This window comes from Lathyrus oleraceus, chromosome 7 (genome assembly GCF_024323335.1).
Source record: "Lathyrus oleraceus cultivar Zhongwan6 chromosome 7, CAAS_Psat_ZW6_1.0, whole genome shotgun sequence".
Taxonomy (NCBI): Eukaryota; Viridiplantae; Streptophyta; class Magnoliopsida; order Fabales; family Fabaceae; genus Lathyrus; species Lathyrus oleraceus.
This window is the reverse complement of record NC_066585.1, coordinates 497,056,835-497,064,765: the sequence shown is the minus strand read 5'-3', so window position 1 is coordinate 497,064,765 and position 7,931 is coordinate 497,056,835. Positions and strand designations below refer to the sequence as shown.

Sequence of the window (7,931 nt, the reverse complement as noted above, 5' to 3'; positions counted from 1 at the left end):
AATAAGAGAATAAGAATATAGTAATCCTCTTTATATTTTATATTTCATTTCAAATACTAAATAAATAAAAAATGTAACCTTGTTTTTTTATGTTTCATACTAGTACTAGAATTGGTGTTGATTATTGAGGTAGGATCTTGGAAGCTATGATGATCATCTCTAGTACAATCGTAAGGGGTGAATCGTCAATATTAGCATTTTAATGTCCAAGTCAGTTACTGAGTCTAATATAAGTATAGTAAAATTGAAATTTAGAAAAACATACGTTGAATCTCATGTATGTTGATTATATACGTTGGATAATTTCGATTAGGTTATGCATGGTTTGGCACTCGCCTTGGGATTATAGTCGATCTATAACAGTTGCCTCCAAAGTTTGTCAAATATGCAGGGAAGTCTTTCAAAGTCGTGGTTGACATCTAGTTGTCGTGTCCGATAATAGTGAGAAGTAGAAAGATCATGGAGCAGATACAGAAGTAATGGGGAACAAGCATATTAAATGTCTTTTTCATCGTTTAAATGTATCATCGGTTTTTCGGCCACGTGGCTTTAGGCTCGTAGGTTAGAGCATGGCGTTTTCCCTAGGGCATTCGAGTGCACTTTGGCGACTATTCTCTTTCTCTTTTTCCTCACTTCACGATAGTCGTCCTCTCTTGATCAACCCATCAATAGCATATTTCAGCTATATGTAGTCATCGGTGTTGTGGCCATGTCCCTCGTGGAAGCGGAAATACTTGGTCTTGTCCGTTCTCAAAGACTCTCACATGGGAAAGGAGGCTCTGATTCCTTCTTTATGGAACTCTGTGTTAGCACAGTCTTCGTAGATATTTTCATGCGATGCATTTAGTGGGGTGTGTTTGTTGTATCGACCTTGCATTTCTTGGTCGGACTCATCCTTCCATCGGTGGAACTCTTTTCCTACTGGGCGCCTAGAGTTAGCATTGGCGAATGCAGGATTGTCAACCGAGTATTTAGTTTTTCTTCTAGAATCGTGTAAGATTGAGTCATGCTCAACACTTCATGCGTGGTTCGCACTCTTTTCCTTCCTAGCTTCAATCTGATGGGATGAACCCGCATAAGCCATTTCTCGAATATCTATCACTTAAGGTCTTGTTTGGATCACTGTACCTCCATGGTTACTTGTGTAAATTTGTTGATGTAATATCGTATGCTCTCTTTCTTCTCTTGAGCGGTCTCGCTCAAGGAAACTACTGACACTGGTTGCCTTTTCATGGAGGTAAAGTCAGTGGTGAATATTTCATAGAAGTCCGTTCAGGATTCAATGCTCCTTTCTGGTAGACCGTTGAACCATAGTTTGGCTACCCAACCAAAGTTAGCGCAAACAGTTTGCACTTAGAGGCTTCATCAGCGCTAAAGTAATTTAACTAATCATGGATGAGTTGCATGTGCTCATCGGATCTCCCTTTCTGTTATATTCTCTTAACTTGGGAGGTTTCTTAATGGATTTTTCTATTTTGCTATCCAAAATTCAAGCGCACAGAGGATGCTTCTAATGGTTCTTTGGTGGATGAATTTCTACCTAGTTCTGGGGAGAAGTGTGGTTGCCTCAATCTCCCTCAGGCCTTGGGGATGACTCTGATGCTTCTTGCTCCTATGTTGATTCTATGACTTTTGAGCTTCAACTCTTCTGGATGCAGTCGGTTCAACAGTGGCATCCTGACTTCTACTGGACATAGCCTTTTGAGCAGTATCTTCTTGCGGAGACGCGTTGTACAGGCTTTCCTCGAGGCAAAGTAACCTTTCTTCTATTTCCAGCAAATTTTGTTGTCAAACGATATTATGCATGATATTTATAATTTGGTTGGAGCCTTGCAACCCAAGGTTAGCTCGCAATAGTTAGAAGCCATGTAAGGCACCAGTTTATGAAATTGGAGGGGGAATCATATGCACTTGGATTGGTCTAGCTATCTAAGGAACTTGGAGTAGATTTGGATGTAACAGAACCTATGTTACTGAATTTCAACACCTTGTGGAGGAGGTAGAGGTGGTTGATTGATCGTTGCTTGAGCTACGACAGCAATAATGGCTTCTCGTGATGTGGCAGAGCGAGTAACTTTGGATCCAACCATTATCGAGAAGTGTAGAAATTAGAGATTTGGATATTCAGGAAATCAAAGTTGATATGCTACTTGATTTGATTAAACATAATGAATCTTCGAGTTTGATTTCGGTAGCTCTTTATCTGGTGAACCGAAAAGGTTTCGAATAGACGAAACGAAGAAAGAACGTGAGATCATGGAAAAATGGAAATTAGAAGTTGATTTCCATATAAGGTGCCACTGTTTCGTACTAGAATCACAAATGGAGTAAGGATCGGTGATAACAGTGGATCAAAGCTTCCGATATGATGGAGAGGGGGATGACCTGCAAGGTTAGGCTCCAACGCTCAAGTTAGTATGTGAGGGAGAAAAGTGAATTGAAATTGAATTTAAAATTTTGTATCCAAACTGACGCGCTTTCTATATGTAGTGGAAAGGTGATAAGAACCTTTTATTTGTTAGGTGTGAATCGCTGAGAGTCGTTGGATGTATATGGAGTTTGGATCATGGGTATTGATTCATAGAGTATCTCTCATGTGTTGAGAAGGTTTTGGAAAGATTGTAGCTCCTTTAGAGTGGTCGGTCGGGGATCAATATGGTCGATTAAGAACAATATCCTTAATAGAGTATCTAGTAAAGTAGTAGCTAAGACCCCTTATAAGTTGTGGACTGGGAAAAAGCCCAGTATTAGGCATTTTCACATTTAGGGATGTCCATCTAAAGCAAGGCCTTATAGGCTCATGAAGGTAATTCGGATAAAAATACAATTAGTTGTTATTTTATTGGATACGCTGAACGTTGTTACGGGTATAAGTTTTATAATCCCTTCGCTTGAACAAGTTTTGAAATGGGAAATGTTAGATTCTTAGAGGACATAAAGGTTGGAGGGAAATAAAGCATAAGAAGTGTTGTCTTTGATGAAGAAATTGTTTCTCACTATGATGAAGTCTTTGTACCTATCTTTGTTCCAGAAACAGGTCCTGAAATAAACAATAATGTTATTCCTAACATCACTCAAGAGCAAGACAATACTAAGTTTCTTCCTCAATCACCACCTATAGTTCAAACTCATTAATCCAACTGTCACCATTAAGAAGATCCACTAGAGAGAGGAGGAGTGCAATTCAAGTGATTATGTTGTATTTCTTCAGGAACATGAGGATGGATTGGGTTGAGTGAGGAAAATCCTATCAACTTTAGTCAAGCTATGCGGAGTCCAAACTCTTTTAAGTGGGTTGATGCCATGAAGAATGAATGAATTCGATGGATGAGAATGATGTTTAGGATCTTGTCAAATTACCTGAAGGAAAGAAACCCATTGGTTGTAAATGTATATTTGAAACCAACAGGGATTCAAAATGTAACATCGATAGATATAAATCTTGTCTTGTCTCCAAAGGCTCTACTCAAAAGGAAGGAATTGATTATAAAGAAACTTTCTCTCAAGTTTCTTCGAAATACTCTCTTAGGATCATGATGGCATTAGTAGCTCATTTCAATTTAGAGTTGCATTAGATGGATATAAAGATTATGTTTCTAAATGGAAACATTGAAGAGACAATATATATGGTGCAACCATAAAAATTGTGTCAGAAGACCCAAAATATATGGTTTACAAACTCAAGAAGCCCATCTATGACCTTAAATAGGATTTCCTTCAACGATATTACAAATTTCATTAAGTTATATCCTTATTTGGTTTTGAGGTTAATCCAGTTGATAATTGTGTGTACCAAAAGTTCAGTGGGAGTAATTTAATTTTCTTGGTACTAAACCAATAGATTTCTCACAAAGAATTTTGGCAAGCAACAATATAGGCTTTTTGCACGAAACCAACAATATATTTTCTTGGTACTAAACTAATTATATATATATATATGATATCCTTTTGGCAAGCAACAATATAGGTTTTTTGCACGAAACCAATAGATTTCTCGCAAAGAATTTTGAGATGAAAAATCTTGGGGATGCCTCCTTTGTCTTAGAAATACGAATACTTAGAGACCGCTCTCAAGGTATTTTAGGATTGTCATATAGGAGCTATATTGATATAGTTCTAGATAGATTCTCCATGAAAGATAGCAAACCAATATATATATATATATATATATATATATATATATATATATATATATATATATATATATATATATAGGCTTTTTGCATGAAACCAATAGATTTCTCGCAAAGAATTTTGAGATGAAAGATCTTGGGGATGCCTCCTTTGTCTTAGAAATACGAATACTGATAACATGAAACTATATCACATTTTAGGACTTAATTCAATTAAATTATATTATCATTTGCTTCAATTGATTTCATTTTACTCGATATTACTCGGTATTTCCTTTCTATTTATCTCAGGTAGTCTATTTGAAGCAAAAGTAAAAAAAGGAAGAAAAGGAGGTGCAAAAAGAAGTTTTTGGAAACAAATAGCAAAAGCCAAGCCCAGCCCAAAAAGCACAGGCGTTGTGCCTGTGACGAGCGACACAGAGGCTGTGACGAGCGTCACGCTATATACACTTGTGTGACGAGCGTCACACATGGTGTGACGGGCGTCACACCATTCCCCTACATTTTTGGCATAAGGAACGCACAGACCACGTTGCACGCTTGACCCTTTTTCAAAGTGATGGGTATATTTAAGGAAACGTTCGGAAAGCAGTTGGAAGAGGTGGCGTATAAATAGTAGCTTTTTGGAAAGCTCTCGGTTCCACGTTTCCACTCTCCTTTTCCAGTTTTCGCTTTTTCGCATTTTTCTTTTTTCAGCAGCTTAAGCATATTCTTTACAGTACTACTTTTACAATTTTTATATTGTTTCTTTTGCAATTCTATTTTCTTTTCTAGCATTTAATTAATTTTTCGCACAATAGTTTCTACACCGGAAACTATTGTGTACCTTTTACCGGATCTAACCTTACGTTAGAATCTAGTTTTTTTATTCCTTCGCTTTTATTTTTCTGCCTGATTGAAGAACTCAAGAACAAATCCAACCGGTCTGTGGTGGAGTGTTCAAGACTGCTATTTAATTATTCAGGTTCTTTATTTATTTATTGAATTTATATATGCTTATTTTTATTATTAATTTATACTGCTTGCCTGCGATGAATCTGTTTATGCATGCTGATTATTTGGATCTGTTGAGTATGTCTGGCTAATTCATTTAGGTATCGGTATGTAAAGTAAGCGGAATGAAGGAATCAAAACTAAGTTGGTTTAATTAAGTTTAAAATTAAAATCACTCTTTTTACGGTCTCAATTTACAGGTTTAATAACAAAGTTTTTGTACGAAAGTAAAAGACATAAAGAAGTTAGAATCAATAGAGCGAGAGTTTGAGGTTTTGACTGGACAGTGTAAATTGGACATTAATTCTAGATCAGGGCGAGAGCAATTTTTAGAGTTAATTAAATTCTAACCTTTTTCAAAAAGTATTTTTAAAGATTGAATGTGAGGACGAGAGTTAAGCATTTGAATTTAATTATATAACCTAAGTCAACATAGCGAGAGTTTGAGATAAGGGTGTTTAAACGATTAGTGTTTTCTTAAAAAGAGTTTCTACGGATTCTATTGTTTTCAAAAAGTGGTTTTTGACTTAACTATAAGTGACAACTACGTTAATATAAAATCATAGTTTATTCAACAGAGCGAGAGTTTGAGATAAAACTTTTAATCAATAGAGTCAACTGAAAAGATTCATTTTAAAACCAAGAAACCAACAAAGAATTGATTCCTTAATTACGACGAACTGCATACCGATATCCGCTTATTAGATATTAATTTTAGATCTTATTTTAGTTTTAGCTTTTTCCCCCAAAAAATCAAAGTATTACCTGCCTTAGCTTTACGAAGTAACCTTAGATAACGGTATATCAATTCATAAGTCCCAGTGGGATCGATATCTTTTAAAACTACGCGATAGAACTGTGCACTTGCAGTTTGTACCCCAAATTCGACTCATAAAGTCGCGATCAAGTTTTTGGCGCCGTTGCCGGGGACTTTTATTTAGTCGATATCGTAACTCTTGTGTTACGCTGTAGAGACTAAGGCTTTTCTTTCTCTTTTCTTTCTTTTGTTGATTTGTATGCCACGCACTCGCTCACAAGGCGAGCCGTTCTACTTACGAATCAACAATATCGAACTATATCTCCGAGTCTTACGACGAATTCAGGAATATCGTGCTGCAAACAATCTACCTCCTGTAGAACTTCCCGATTTCAAAAATATTTTCCCTTCGATACCCGAGATGGCAGAACCAGCTCGTGCTCTTCGAGATTACGCCGCTCCATCGCAAGATGAACCGCATTCAAGTATTGCTCCACCCGCAATCGAAGCAAACAACTTTGAATTCAAACCTTCACTGTTGCAGGCAGTGCAACAGAACCAATTCTCTGGAAATCCTACCGAGGATCCTAACCTTCATTTATCCGTATTTGTCCAATGCGCTGATACTGTTAAAGCTAATGGTGTCACTTCAGAGGCAATTCGACTTCGTCTTTTTCCTTTCTCACTAAGAGATAGTGCTAGAAGATGGCTTCAATCTCTTCCTTCCAACTCAGTCACCACATGGAACGAGTTGAAGAAAGTTTTTCTTGCTCGATATTTTCCGCCAAGCAAAACAGCTATGTTAAGAGCCCAAATAAATGGATTTAAACAGAAAGACAACGAATCTCTTTTCGAAGCATGGGAAAGATACAAAGACATGATGAGACTTTGTCCACACCATGGTTTAGAGGACTGGTTAGTAATTCATACATTCTATAATGGTCTCCTGTACAACACGAGGTTAACAATAGATGCCGCCGCAGGTGGTGCACTAATGAACAAACCTTATGCTGACGCTTACCAACTTATCGAAAGCATGGCTCAAAACCACTATCAGTGGGGAACCGAACGAACAATGGTGGAAAAACCTCAAACGAAAACTGGCATGTACGAGATAAGTAACCTTGATCATGTTAATGCAAAAGTGGATGCTCTGGTCCAGAAAATTGAAAGTTTAAATGTATCACCTCCAGCCACCGTGGTTGCCATAACTCAGAATTGCGAAGTCTGTGGAATCCAAGGTCACACTCCTGCAGATTGTCAACTCCTAACAGGAATCCAAGCGGAGCAAGTAAACTATGCTCAAGGAAGCCCTTACTCGCACACCTATAACTCAAATTGGAAGAATCATCCCAATTTTTCATATAAGAGTAATAATGCTTTATACGCACCTGGACAATCTCCAAATCAAGCCCCAACTATACCTCCGGGATATCAGAAGCCGATTCCATCTACATCTAACAATAACGCCCCTAGGAAATCCAACTTGGAAATCATGATGGAAAATTTTATAGCTTCTCAACAGCAAACCAATAAAGATTTCTTAAACCAGAATGTACACACTGGCGAACAAATTAAACAACTAGCAAGTAAAGTAGATGCCCTGGCTACTCATAACAAAATGCTGGAAACGCAAATTTCACAAGTAGCTCAACAACAAGCACCTACTGCTGCCCCAACTGGTACATTTCCTGGCCAACCCCAACCTAACCCAAGAAGCCACGCTCATGCAATTATACTGAGAAGTGGAACGGAAGTGGAAGGACCGTCTGACCCAAGGATAGAAAACCAAAACTCTAAAAAGTCAACTGAGGAAGAAAGTGAACCTAAGGAAAAGGAAGAGAGTAATAAGGAAACCGTAGAAAAGAAGGAACCTTATGTACCTCCACCACCTTATAAACCACCTATCCCTTACCCTCAAAGGCTTATTAAAACCAAAGATGCGGGCCAATTTAAAAAATTTGTCGACCTACTAAAACAATTAAACGTCACAATTCCGTTTACAGAAGCTATTACGCAGATGCCCTCATATGCCAAGTTTTTAAAAG

The 7,931-nt window shown here is 37.5% G+C and overlaps 1 non-coding gene across 1 annotated transcript; it reads right to left on the bottom strand.

Moving 5' to 3' along the window:
- Positions 1 to 6,682: 6,682 nt before the first annotated feature.
- Positions 6,683 to 6,789, bottom strand: LOC127108908 (small nucleolar RNA R71). The gene has a single exon (XR_007796406.1). It is a non-coding gene; the product is annotated as a small nucleolar RNA R71 (small nucleolar RNA).
- Between the last annotated feature and the right edge of the window lie 1,142 nt (positions 6,790 to 7,931).